Source organism: Nicotiana tabacum, chromosome 7 (genome assembly GCF_000715075.1).
Source record: "Nicotiana tabacum cultivar K326 chromosome 7, ASM71507v2, whole genome shotgun sequence".
Taxonomy (NCBI): domain Eukaryota; kingdom Viridiplantae; phylum Streptophyta; class Magnoliopsida; order Solanales; family Solanaceae; genus Nicotiana; species Nicotiana tabacum.
Genome location: NC_134086.1, coordinates 154,910,807 through 154,925,941, shown reverse-complemented (window position 1 = coordinate 154,925,941; position 15,135 = coordinate 154,910,807). Strand labels below are relative to the sequence as shown.

At 30.5% G+C, this 15,135-nt stretch overlaps 1 long non-coding RNA gene across 1 annotated transcript in view; it reads left to right on the top strand.

Annotated features, from left to right (window-relative positions):
• Positions 1-6,531: 6,531 nt before the first annotated feature.
• The window catches only part of LOC142161892 (uncharacterized), a 31,271-nt gene continuing 22,667 nt past the window's right edge, over positions 6,532-15,135 (top strand). The window contains exons 1-2 of the long non-coding RNA XR_012693600.1: positions 6,532-7,062; positions 14,626-14,771. This is a non-coding gene — a long non-coding RNA (uncharacterized LOC142161892). The remainder of the gene's footprint in view (positions 7,063-14,625; positions 14,772-15,135) is intronic.

Here is a 15,135-nt window from a genome sequence, read left to right as displayed (position 1 = left end):
TCGTACGCCAAAGCACCTGGTTGAGCCTTATCAAGCCTCCCTAAAGAAGACAGAGAAAAATGCTGAAGCAAATTTTATTTCTGAAGATAATTTAGACTTCATGCATTTGGATGTAACTGATTACCTTGCACTCCCAGAAGGAGAAACAAGTCATGTAATCGGTGGTGAATCTGTATAAATGTAAATATTTTAACTTTTGTTATTTGTAATAAATAGTATGGTTATGTAATTGTTGTACATAAAGAAAAATTATGATTTGATAATGATGTTTACTATAATATATCTTGTTTATGTCATTTTGAAGAATATGGATAACATTATTAGATCAACTTAAACTCTAGCAGAGTTTGCAAGAAATATACAACCACAAGAAGTAGTTATATTTCGTATATCTCATTGTAATTATATTTTGTTAACTACCAGAAGTGGTATATGCCTATGATCACCAGAAGTGATAATTTAGGCTTTCTATGGTTACAATTGAAGATAAGCTACATAAATATTCTCTATATTAAATGCACGCCTCGATTTGCTCATAAAGTAGTAAATATTTTAAAAGAGATTGAGACATCACAATTTGATGTGATTAATGCGCATTCAGATAATTATGTTCGATTTCCTGAAGGATGAGAACTTTTGATAATATTAATCCATTCCCTGAAGTGAATGTGACAATACTAATAAGTCGGGTAAATATGAACGCGCTCTTGATGTGAATACATTACAATCCACCTCCAAAAGAGTTAATATATACTCAATATTTCGTATTTTAAATTTGCTCCTGAAGAAGTAACACAATTGAAATTGCCTCCTGAAGTGGAAAAATATTATGAAGAGGAGTTTTCATGTGCTTAAACAATTGTTTTACATTGTTTATTTGATTGTGATTTTCTCTCATGACACCAATAGTGTCTGAGCAATATTTGATAGTACAAAATGTATCAACAACTCCTGAAGAGCTAAATGTTTGGCTAAAGAATACATGACACCAGTAGTGCCAGATAAATATTAGATTGTGGATAATAAATGAAGGCTCTCGAAGAGCTTATATACAAATATGTCATTCATATTATATGATTATGGTCAAAACATATGTTGTAGTAAACCTGAAGTTTACTAATACAAATGGCTATCATATTGAGACTACAAATGATTGGAAGATTGATAATCTTCATGTTTCCACAATCATAGGGGGTAAAATAATATGTATGTGAGAAGTTACCCGCCTTATTCTTTAATTTGTACTATATCATGTATCACAGTAAACCAGAAGTTTACTAAAGCAAAAGTTTATGCCATGGTAAATCAGAAGTTTACTAAGAGATAGCACATGACATGATAAACTTGAAGTTTTCATTTGTCATTTTTAAATGAGCTATTTGAGAATTCAGATAAGCATATACTAAAGAACTAGAAGATTCTTCAGGAATTCTTATGTGTTGCTTGTTTTCATAATGAATTGATTATACCAGCTAAAGTTGGGACTAAGACTCCTGATTCTGAAATATATAAAAGGTGAATATGGGCCCGTTCACCTATCATGTGAACCACTTATAGGTGCATATATGAGATGGTTACACGTGTAATTATTGTCAACCAGTAGTTTGGCATTTGGAATTGCTTTTCTCGATTAAGAGCATAATTTTCAGATTATGAAATCAAGACAGTTCATCTTGATAATGCTGGTTTATATCCAAGCTGGTTTAGCATTGAATACCTCCTATTAATGGCTAAACCATTGCTTATGAGAACAAAGATTCATGTGTTGATCTAAGATTTTCTAAATTGCATATAGCAACACTTGTATGCATCAGATCAACAATATATGATAAGTCCTCCCTTCACAATTGGTTTAGGATCAGAAACCAAAATTTTTACTATCTTTTGTTGTGTGGTATATGATTAATGTCTCTACCATAATACACAAAGATATGTTTCCTAAAGATGATTGGGGATATATGTTAGTTTTTCTAACATTTTGGGGATGGAATAAACAGTTGAAAAATATGCTATATGAATCGAATTATCATGATCCTCACTTAGAAGATAATTCAAGTCGAATGCCAGAAGCATTTGCTGATCCAAAATTAAATATCATATTTCAGCTGCAAATGCTCCTATTAAAATTAAAGTCCCTGAAGGATAGAGTTTACTGTACGCATGAAGCGTGGTAGACCAATCGGTTCCAAAGGTAACAATCCTTGAAAAATAGTAGGAGCTAATGATCAAAATGAGGAGGAAATAAGCTCTAGAAGAGCCCACGACATAACATTTCATGAAACTCCCGAAAAAGTTCAGGTACCTGAAAATAAAGAAAGTGATGAGATCTCCACAAGTTATGTCGCTTCGGAACTGACACAAAATGATCGTCGACGATATATTTAATACAATATAGTGCACAATATTGTAAAAGATTGTGAGGATCGGACTAGCAGTCCAGACACTTGAAGATGTCATACCATTTAGATACAAGTCTTAACCTATATGACTTATTTGGCTAAATCTATATGAAGATCCTTGAAGGATTGAAAATGCCCGAAGCATATACTTCAAAGTCTTGAGAAATGTACTCGATCAAATTATAAAGATCTTTGTACGGTTTAAAGCAATCTGTGCGCGTGTGGTATAATCGCCTCAGTAAATATTTGCTGAAAGAAAGTTACATAAATTATGTTATTGGTCCATGTATTTTTTATAAAGAAAATGTCATCAAAATTTGTTACACTTGTTGTTTATGTTGGTGACATAAATCTTATTGGAACTCCGGAAGAGCTCCAAGAGGATCTTAAAAATACTTTTACATGGACAAAGTGTACCCATTAAGTACACCAATGAATATTCAATCACTTGAAGTGAATAAGGATCCGTTCCAACCTCTAGAAGAGGATGAGGAGCTCCTTGGTCCTGAAATACTCTATCTTGGTGAAGATGGTGCACTTATTTATCTTGCTAATGCTAATAAAAGTGGTGACATTGATGTGCAACAAATCCGTTCAAGTGATAATCCAACCGATTTATTCACTAAATCTTTGCCAACTTCAACTTTTGAGAAGATGGTATACAAGATTGGAATGCGGAGACTCAAATATTTGAAACAAGGTTTTCATCAGGGGGAGTAAAATACGCGATGCACTCCTTTTCCTTTACTAAGGTTTTTTCCCATGGGGTTTTCCTTATAAGGTTTTTAATGAGGCATCTAGCAATGCGTATTACTAAATATGTGTACTCTTTTTCCTTCACTAAGATTTTTTCCCACGTGGTTTTTCCTAGTAAGGTTTTAATGAGACACATTATCTTTTAATGAACATCCAAGGGGGAGTGTTATAAATATATTATATTATGGATGTTCATTTAGTATTCTGTTGTAAATAATCTTCCTAAAGAAGCTTATCCATATGAGACTCCACCGTAAATATGTTTATTTATTTAGTACTCTATTGGAAATAAGCTTCCTGAAGAAGCTTATCACTTCGGTACCCGGTTATGGATAAACATTACCCTAGGTAGAAGATTATCCATACCGGGTATAATAAGCTTATCCATTCAATACTCCGTTATGGATAAACATTGCTCTCAGTAGAAGATTATCCATATCTAGTATAGTAGCAGCTTACGCAACAGCTTACAGTAGCAGCTTACACAGCAACTTGCAGTAGCAGCTTACACAGCAGCTTGCGTAGCAGCTTACACAACAACTTGTAACAGCAGCTTACACATCAGCTTGTAGTAGCAGCTTACACAGCAACTTGCGTAGCAGCTTACACAACAGCTTCCTTTCTTCTATAAATAGAAGAGATTTCAGTTCATTATGTACATTAGTTTGAATTTGAATAATATATCAGTTTCTCTCTATACTTGTCTTTACTTTACAGTCTTTATTTTATAACATTGTAGTATTAGTGGAAAAACAGAAATTCGGTAACCAAAAAAAAAAGGGTAAAAAGAAGAAAAGAAAAGTAAAAACACCAAGAATTTTCTTTTCTTTTCTTTTCAATTTTGATACCTAAAGAAATGTAAAGAATTAAGAGAACTACTATAACAGTAACAATACGTCAATCCAAACTAAATTAGAATTGGCTATTTGAATTTTTTACTTTATATGTGCATTTTTAAATTTAAAAGTGACAGTCAAAAGTTACTTCAGTATTTATAAACGATGATATCTATTGACACGAAATAATTCCTAAGACATATACTATATATGTATGGTATTCAACTTTTTAAAATCATTCATATAAGTCTCTTTTGTTATCTCTACGAAAAAAGAAGAAGATAATTAATTTTTTTAAAGAATACTTTATATGCACATTCACGTCTTAAAATGGAGATTAATAAAGTGTTCTTAGAACATAACTCCACATGATTTTCACTTATAAAGCCTTTTGTTGGTCAATCAAAAACAAATTCCATGTACTTCTATTGATGTTTTGACTTTAACACTTCAGCGAATACGAAATAGACTCCTGAACGAATTCAAAAGAAAAACTAGATGGTATAAATATAAGGCAAAATATCTTATCACCCCCCTAAACTTGTCATGAATTATTAGTTACAATCTTAAATTATTTGTGGTCTTAATTGCTCCCTCAACTAGGCCTTTTGAGAGCCATTACCCCTTAGACGCTGATGTGGCAAATTGTGTGAGTGCACTCGCCCGCCATGTGGATTTTTCCTGTATATGTAGCATTTTTTTGAAAAATAAATTATATTTTTACCTTTTTAAGTATGTTACTTAATAAATAATTTTTTTTGAATACAATTTATAATAAAACTTGGATAGAGCTATATTATTTAGGCTAAAGTTTTTTATTTGGCTAAAAATAATAAAGTTTTAGTTAATCTTTTTTTGAATTTAACCTAAAAATAAAGATTTATACAATTGAAATAAATAGTCAATGCATCTAAAAAGTAATAAAAATACATAGTTTGAAATTAATTATTTTAGCTATAATTTTTTATATAGCTCTAAATTATGGTGCTCTAAAAATATACTTTTTTTTATATTTTACTTGAAAAGGTAAAAATACATAGTTGAAATAAATAGTCATTGCATCAAAAGAAGAAATAAAAAGAGTGAACAATTGCAAGAAATAACTTATTATTTCTAACGTACTTATTGCTCTAAAAATTACTTATTGCAGAAATGCAGGGTAAGGCTGCGTATGATAGACCCTTGTGGTCCGGCTCTTCCCCGGACCCCGCGCATAGTGGGAGCTTAGTGCACTGGGCTGCCTTTTTTTTATTGCTCTAAAAATGTATCCATATAGTAAGTTATTTTTTGCAACTATACACTCTTTTTATCTCTTCTTTTGATACAATGACTATTTATTTCAACTGTGTATTTCTACTTTTTTCAGGTAAAATCTATAAATAAAAATATATTTTTAGAGCACCATAATTTAGAGCTATATAAAAAATTATAGCCAAAATCATTAATTACAAACAATGCATTTTTATAACTTATTAGATGTCTTGACTATTTATTCAATTGTACAAATCTTTATTTTTAGGTCAAATTCAAAAAAGATTAACTAAAGTTTTATTATTTTTAGCCAAATAAAAATATTTAGCCTAAATAATGTAGTTGTATCCAAGTTTTATTATAAATTGTATTCAAAAAAATTATCTAAAAAAGTAACATACTTAAAAAGGTAAAAATATATTTTATTTTTAAAAAAAATGCCACATATACAGAAAAATTCATGTGGCAGGCGAGTGCACCCACACAATTTGTCACATCAGCGTCCAGGGGGTAATGGTCTCTCAAAAGGCCTAGTTGAGGGTGGTAACTAAGACCACGAATAGTTTAAGATTGTAACTAATAATCCGTGACAAATTTAGGGGGGGGGGTGTTGACATCCAATTTTGTACCTCTTTTCTTCCAAATTGTTTACTTGAGCTTCTAATATCACTAATCATGTAAGAATAGTTATTTTACCATTTTTAGCACAAACTAGACCTAATTATTATTATTATTTACCTAATATCACTATTACTAGTATTATTAATATTACTACTACTATTATTGGAATTAGTACTAGTATTAATACATTATGACTACTGCTAAGTACTATTATTATTATTAGTATTAATATTAATTCGATATTGGTGTTAGTGTTACTATAATTACTACGGCTACGACCAACATTTTTTAGTAGTATTATTATTTTATCATGAAATTATTACTATTTTTGTCGTTATTGCTATTAGTGTTACAATTTCATTATACTAATACTATTGTTTCTGCTACTACTTATTATTATTATTATTATTATTATTATTATTATTATTATTATTATTATTATTATTATTATTATTATTGTTGTTGTTGTTGTTGTTATTATTATTACTACTACGTTTACTTCTATTAATTAATAGTAGTACCGTAAATAATATTATTATTACTTTGCTTTTTTATCAACATCTATTTAATATTATCAACATCTATTTAATATCATACCTACACCTTTGTCCTCTTCCCCACTTTTTCACAAAAAAAAGTCAAAAGATGTTTTCTTTCACCAAGAAATTAAAACGTTCCCCTTCCCTTTCCATCTTTTTCAATCCTTAACTCCTTTTCCTTTCATCTTGACTTTTCCTCCATTTTTTTAGCCAATTCTCAACTTTCAAACTCCTACGTACAAGAGCATATCCCACCATTTCAGGTTATGAAGAATCACGTGAAGTCTGCAAATTCTGTCCAAAATCCCCAACGTTTCAAATTCAAACGGGTATGTTGACCAAAATTCAAATATGAATTTAAAAATTCTGCTCAAGAACCCTAACTTCTATCTATAAATATCTGCTTTGAAACTCATTTTTAAAAAAGAGGTTGGCCGCCCCCTTTCTATTTCCCTTAACCCTCACTGTTTGGCTAGCTATTCAAAGTTTATCTTCTTCCTACTCTTTTAAAATCTAGCTTTAAACCTCTATTTAGTCCATAGTGCTATCAAAGCTTTCATTTTTATTTGTGTCCGCATTTGATTATCTCCTAAAAGAGTTGAGCCAAAGCCGGAGATAGTAGATTTTCTTGACGACGCCCCGTTCACTGCCCACAAAAAGGTCAGTGATTTTTCTTTTCCCCTTTTCTTTTCTCCTTCGATTCTGAAAGTTTAAGACAAAATCCACGCTTTAGTATATATTGCTAATGTATTGTTAGTTCCCTTTTTCATTTTTCCTTTATGTGCCAGATATCACGAAAAATAGGTATGCGACATGTGTTTGGTAGATTAACTATTAAGTTAAGTTGACATTCTGTGATTCCTAGGTCTCGTTAAAAGTCATATGTTAAGCATTTTAATATATATATAAAAAAACAGATTTAGTTGTTGCCATATTGTGTTTCAGACTCATTTTATTTAGGAAACCATGTTATTTATTGGAAGTTATGTTGTGATCATAGGCTAGTAAAATGATTTGTTTATAGATACCATGTCTATAGGTCATATTATTTAGCAGAGAATTTTAAGAAACCATTCTTTTGAAAGAATTCGTATCTAGTTACATTAAGTATGCGAAACCTGCCATGCCAAAATACTGTCTTGTTTTTGTCTTTTAAAGCGCATGGTAATTTCGAATGATAGCCTAGAAATTATGTGTAGGTTTCCTTTGAATAATAATAGACTCCGAAAGCAGAAAACTATTGGCTTTGAGTAGTATAAAATGATTCGTGGTCTATTATTTGGATTGTTTAACCATAGAAAAGTATGCCTATAGGTTTGAATTAATTAGTGTTTATTCTTTGATCCATTAAACTACAGAAATAGTCTAATATTTATCATTGAGTGCTGAATGCATATTGTTAGGTAGTAAGCATATTATTAATTTAGGTATTTCCTCGTTATCTTAAAATCATAGCCATAGTAATGAGTTGCTGCTCCTTTCGATAAAATTGCTAATGTAATATTAGTATGCATCTGATATTCAGCATACCACATCAGAAACTCTATCTTTAGGAACTTCTTTAGTAATGTGGTGGACTAAACAGTCCATATTTTTTTTTTGGCTAAAGAAAAGTGGGCATGAGATTGTCATTCATTTTTTTTTTTTTTTTTTTTTTGTTATATTGAAAGAATTCCTTTCCCCATTTTGCATACGTGTGTCATATTAGTAATTTGGAATGTTTATTCGAAATATGTCACAATTATTCGTAAGTATGTGAACCGATTAGGAATCTGAGCTATATTCATGCGATATAACATATATAATAGATCGCGTGGTGTGATTCTTTACCTTTAGGCGTGAGCATTTTATTTTAATATGTTGATTAAGCTCTGAAATTATTTTGCTAATTCTATTTCCCTCTTTCTTTTGTATATGCACTCGGAGCAAACCATGAGTCTTATTGCAAGACTCCCATACCCGAGCATGGAGTCATCATATGGCATCCCCTTAGAATGTCCCGGATAGCAAGAAAATAAGCGAAACGCTTGGGGATGCCTATGACGTCTTTCATTTTTCTTTTCTCTTATCATTTGTTTAATTTCTTTATGATTGTCGATTTATTTGGGGTTTGTCTTATATTAGATTTGGTAGCTAAATCTTATTTTGTTTAGTGACATTTACTCTAGTTAATAATAAATTGCCGATTTTATTTACACGAGTCTTAAGGGCCTTTAAAATCAACAATTTGAGATGATGACTTTATTTATTTCTGAAATATTTTTCCACATCAATTTTGGAAATACTTAGCGTTCTTTGTAAGCATTTGTCCATAAAAAGCTTGCTTCTTTCTTACAATGTTCAAGTCTAATTAAAGTTTTCGATAAAATGGCCTTTGTAGCAATTTTTGGCATATCAAACTCAGATTTTACTCATTTAGTAATATTTTATTATATAAAAAATAGTCACATGTTATGTTCAAACTATATATAAAAATATTAAATTTTCTACTTATAATGAATTAACCTAAGTTTGGCCGGTTAACTGTTATTAACGGATCATATAGGGTGCTTTAATAACCTTCCGTATAGGATTAATTAGAACCCTTACTCATAATCTTAAGGTTAAGCAGACCATAAAACATAGTTGATTTTAAGCATTATTTTGTAAATAGGTGTTTTAATTCACCTTTAAAAATAATTAGGTGACGACTCTCTTAATTAATTAAACCTTCTGAATTACCAATATGTTATACTCTGGTTTGACCCGTGTTAAAATGGGGTATAACAGCATGGCGACCCTGCTGGGGAATTCTAGGTTCTAAACCATAACAAACTTAGGTTAGTAATAAAAATTAATTTGTGTGTTTTTTATTGTTATGATGCTTATTTGAATTGCCTTTATATGATAAATTGTATTTTATGAATTGTTTATCTGTTCTTATTGCTTTATATGAATTGTCATCCCGTTTCACTTTCTTCACTTCTGGAAAATTCACACAAAGCACACACCTAGCGGTTATGCGGTTTGCGGCCGTGCACTACTTAAAACACCTTTTAGGGGAAAGTTCGTGGGTAAGTCGATCAACGGTGCGATCGTCAGTCACAGGCTTTCCACTCTCGAGTTGTCCGCTTGGGAGATGACCAGTCTAGCAAACACCATTCTTAGTCAGCCTAAGATAGAGCTAAACCGAAATCCTTTTAAGAGCATGCATCATTTTAACCTTAGGTGATTTAATACCCGAGGTGTATTAAATCCATTAATTAACCTTACCTAAATGTCCGAGTGGGTTTTCAACCCCAAGTGACACCTTATCAGGTATATGTGCATTATTTAAAAGGTGAATGTGCCAATTATGTGAACCATTTGCTCTAAATTTATTAAATCCTAGGTAAATGAGCATGACCAACTTTTTTATGGTATTTATGAAATCTTTTGAATTAGACAATTAACGAGAAGTTTAAACATGAGAAAATATATTTTAATATACTTTCTTTTGATGAAAATATACTTTCTTTGGACCACAAAGAAGAGGTTTAATCACTTATATTTTACCATTTTATTTGCTTTTCAAAAAATAGAATTATTTAATTAATTTACATCAATGGGATGATACATAATGACATATTTATCTTTCAAATACATGTTAGGCCTACCTCTGGCACACAGAGGTCCCATGCATATTAAAACACACTATTATTTGTTATGCTTTGGAATTTGTCACATGCTTTGCTTGTTTACTCGCTATGTTACTTGCTCGACTTTATTATTTTCACTAACATTATCTGTTATTTGTCAGAAAAAGGAAGTATTAACTATCCAACTTGCTTATATCTTTATTTAAATATATACTTTTATTTGTTCGTATATTTTTTTTCTTTTGCTTATTTTTATATCATTTCCCTGATCACCAATTATTCCGCACATAACAACTTTAGAGGACCATTTTTGTATTTACTTAGGCTCAAATTTCTTTTAGGTCTACTCCAATTCTTAGAGTCTAATTAAGATATCTTTAGTCTCTCGGTATCTTCTATTTTTATAAAGTACGACGTCTTTCCCATAAACTCTTCAATAGGCCAGGTTCGTCATAAATTTCTCGAATCTGTGCCTTAAACTAGCATTAAGAATTTTTTAAACAACAATGAGCATCTCACTCCCTATAGCAAGATATCATTCTTACTTCTTTAAATTTTAAAAAAAAATTGTCGTAATATTTCATAATTAGAAAATATTTTTCCCATCTAATCCGTGAGTTAATTTATTCGCATTATTTTCTTAAAAAATAGTTACATATTTTTCAAATATTGCCACTCGTGCTTCACAAAATATTCATACCTTTGATTCTTCTCGTAGCTCTATGTTTGATAAAATCTACTTACTATTCTACATATTTCAACCTTCGTGCCAATTCTCATTTACAAATTGGTAGATGTCCAAACTTGCGCAATCTACCGAACAATAGAAGGCCACTATTTTAGTCAATTTGCATCGTCAAATTATTCTAAAGTTATTTTCCAACTATGTATAAAAATATTAAATTTTCTACTTATAATGAATTAATCTAAGTTTGGCCGGTTAACTGTTATTAACGGATCATATAGGGTGCTTTAATAACCTTCCCTATAGGATTAATTAGAACCCTTACTCATAATCTTAAGGTTAAGCAAACCATAAAACATAGTTGATTTTAAGCATTATTTTGTAAATAGGTGTCCTAATTCACCTTTAAAAATAATTAGGTGGCGACTCTCTTAATTAATTAAACCTTCTGAATTACCAATATGTTATACTCTGGTTTGACCCGTGTTAAAATGGGGTATAACAGGTGGTAACGTATTTTGCCTAAATATAAAATTTATAGTAATACGTGTATGTAAGTATATATTTTCTTGAAGCCATGTACAAAAAAATATATGTTCTATATATCTTTGCGAAAACTATTCTTTTATCTATACCTATCTATATTTATATCTATATTATATTAAAAGCAAGAAGGCCCCTAGCGAAATGTTGTTCGCCTTTTTTTACCCTTTAAGAATATATTTTATATTGGATAGAGTAGTAATTTTAGTTATTTTCCTTATACCAGGAATTGTCATTAATTATTTTTCTAATATTAGGGACAAACATTTAATTAATAGCCTAATATTTAGGACTTTGATATGAAAAATCATATAATTATCTTTTTGTTGTGAATTTTTTTGTTTAAGAGTCCTTGACGTGCTCTATTTTTTTTTTTAAAAAGTTTTAGGTTTAGTGTTGTTTATTTTCTTTTTCTTTTTCAGAACACCTTTTCTTCGTATAAGTTATGTAATTTGATTATACAATGAGCTAAAATAATTTATTCATTTTAAACAACAACAACAAACCCAGTTTGATCCCAGCAGGAGGGGTCTGGGAATTTATTCATTTTCTAATCTGTTTAAAATAATTCATATAGTATTTATTATTAATTAAAAAATTAAATCAGTTGAATTTTTCGAAAACAAAATTATTATTTTCTATCAATTTGTTAATCCTATTTGAGTCTTCTAAAATGAACTAGGGAATAACTTTTCAAAAAAAAATCAAAAAATTCTTATGTTTTTAAGGATTATATGTGATTGCTGAAATTGAAAAATAAGCATGTTAACTTATGAATTTAAAATGATTGAATTAATAAATTTTTAGTTAAATATATTGACTAATGATTTAGAACTTCTATGAAGATTCATCATTTTAGGAAAAATAGACTTTTATTTTATCACTCAAACATAATATTTTAATATATTATTTATACAGTATTTTATAGTTCTTTCTTATTGAGATAGTGTACACGTACAAAGTGCGTATCATAAGACTAGTACTATATTAAAGCATGAAGTCACTTAGCGAAATGTATTTCTCCTTTTTTATCCTTGAAAAATAGAATTTATAGGGGATAAAATCGTCATTTTATTATTTTCTTAATATTTAAGATTTCAAAATCAACTAAAAATTTATATATATATTTTTTCCTTATTTGACTTATGTAACATAGCATATTTGTAAAGGAAAATAAAAAATACATTACATAAGAAAATCACGTTTTGTAGGTTTAAGAGACTTTTTGTTTGTTCTTAGGTCTTAAAACCTCTCTGCTCATCCGTAAAGAAAAACTATGCGGCTAACTTGTGAAAAAAAGACAAGATGTTTTGACAATTGCATGCTTATCGATGAGGTTTAAACTTTTCATTTTTTCCCCTTAATTTCTTTTTCATGCGGTTGTTATTTCGTTTTTGTTGATTACTTCAGTATTTCAGTGTGAATCTGAATTTTTTTTGCCTAAAGTAAGCATGTATTATGTCGTATTTGTTGGGGTTTTAAGTATATTAATACTTAAAAGAGGGTGATTGAGAAATGGAGGAAAAATAAAATATTTGAGTTTCATTTGAGATTCCCTCCTTGATAAAGGGACATTGTCCCATATTGAAAGAGGAAGAGGTTTTTTATGGGTATATAAGCAATTGCTCTTCTTTTAGATCTTAAAGAGTTGAAAAGAGGCAAGCCCCGCGCCGTCGTCGCTCGGCTTTGACTTCGGTCAATTGATTGATTAATTTTTTGGACCAAATTTATTTATTAATAGTAAAATATTAACAGAAATGTTATTAAATATTCGTTTTAATAACATAATATTAATATTAAAATAAATATTAATATTAAATCCAACGGTCCGTTATCAGTTTTTCATTTTTCAGTTTCCTGGTTTATTGTTGCATAAATTAGTCATTTATGTTATGCCATTTATGCTATGGCCGTTTTGCATAAATAGCCATTCTGAAGAGTTGCACCTCTTCAGTTTCTAGCCCAACTTTGGCTATAAATACAAGTCCATTCTCTCAGAATTTTCATATGATTTTCTTAGTTTCTCTCCCTTCTTCTGCATTGTTTTAACTTCAAAGAAAACAACAGTAAGTGTGATTTGCTATCGAACTTTGTGTTCGCTGAAATACTGGGATTTGAAGTACCACTATACCAGTGTGTAATTCGTTCAATTCTGAGAGGACACAATCCATAACCTTGGGTACTAGGAGGGGATTAAATTCCTTAAGGAAACATTGTGAATTCAGTTAACTCGGATTAATTTTTGTTTCGTTTATATTTCTGTTTATGTTATTTTATTTTCTACAGAATTATTTTACAAATACAGTTTACTGACAGTATTTACTTGAATAGTTCTTTCTATTTTTGTTACAAATATTCATTTATGATTCGTTTAAACTATTGTATAGTGTGCGATTCTATACAATAGTTTGAATAGAATTGACGTGATTTTCTCTTTCTAATTTTAGCAGTATAATAATTCCTTAACCAAAAATAAGTTCTAAATAAACACAAGCATTGTGATGCCAATTTAGTGCGAAAACCACAATCCAATATGTCCATCAAGTTGTGGTAGCTCTTGATATTCAACTGAAAGTGTAGCACATACGTGTTTGGTTGATAATGGCTCTTAAGAATTTTTTTTTCTCATTTGTTCCTCGAGGAAGGTTGATTGATTTTACCTACTATTGGTTTTCTCCTTTTATTCATTTTATTATAAACTAGATGAGTTTTTGTGATGACTCAAAATGTCATCTTTAAATTAAATAATCATCTCGGTATTTCGACTTGCGTGCGCAGTCTGTATAATTTTTCGGAAGGTTTTTATGTGAAAAATTGATTAAATTGTGAACTAGAGCTTTAAAACTCAACTGAGTTGACTTCGGTCAATATTTTGAGCAAACGAAAACCCGGATAAAAGTTTTGACCATTCCGGTAGTTCCGTATCATGATTTGGGACTTGGTCATATGCCCGAAATCGAATTTGGAGGTCTCTAGATTAAATTATCGCCATTTAACGGAATCTAGAAATCTAAGGTTAAAGATTTCTTAGGTTTGACCGGAGAGTTGACTTTTTGATATCGGGGTCGAAATCAAGTTCTAAAAAGTTTTCATAGCTTTGTTATGTCATTTATGACTTGTGTGCAAAATTTGAAGTCAATCGGATTTGATTTGATAAGTTTTTGCATCGAATATAGAAGTTGGATGTTCTTAGTTTCATTAGGCTTGAATGGGGGTATGATTCACAATTTTAGCATTATTTGATGCGATTTGAGATTTCGACTAAGTCTGTATTATGTTTTAGGACTTGTTGGTGTATTTTTGTTGAGGTCCCGAGGCCCTCGGGTGGATTTCGGAAGGTTAACGGATATAAAAAGGTTGCTGAATTTTCTTTTACAGCATATGAACAGTACCGTGTACAATACCCCGTGAACAGTAAAAACGCGTGAACAGTAACCCCGAATTCTGGACAGAATGTTTATTTTTGTCAAATTGGAGCTCGGGAAGAGGCGATTTTCGGGAAATTTTCAGAGAAAACAACGGGGGTAAGTGTTCTTAACTTAATTTTGGTTAGATTACCCGAATCTATTACTAGTTTTGGTATTAAATCTATGAATTTAGTTGGAAGAGTTTGAAAACTCTCTCGGATAGATTTGAGGATTTGATGGTCGAATTGTTTTCGAAATTTAGTAATTTTGGTATGGTTAGACTTGTCACACCTCCTTTTTCACTTGCGCCCGCAGGGGCGTAGGGGAGTTTTTCCAATTAAAGGACAATCGAAACGGGATTTATTTATTTAATTCAGAGTCTCCACTTGGGAGATTTATGGTGTCCCAAGTCACCGGTTGAATCCCGAATCGAGGAAAAGATTGACTCTGTATTACAGTCCACGAACCCGAAATCTGAGTA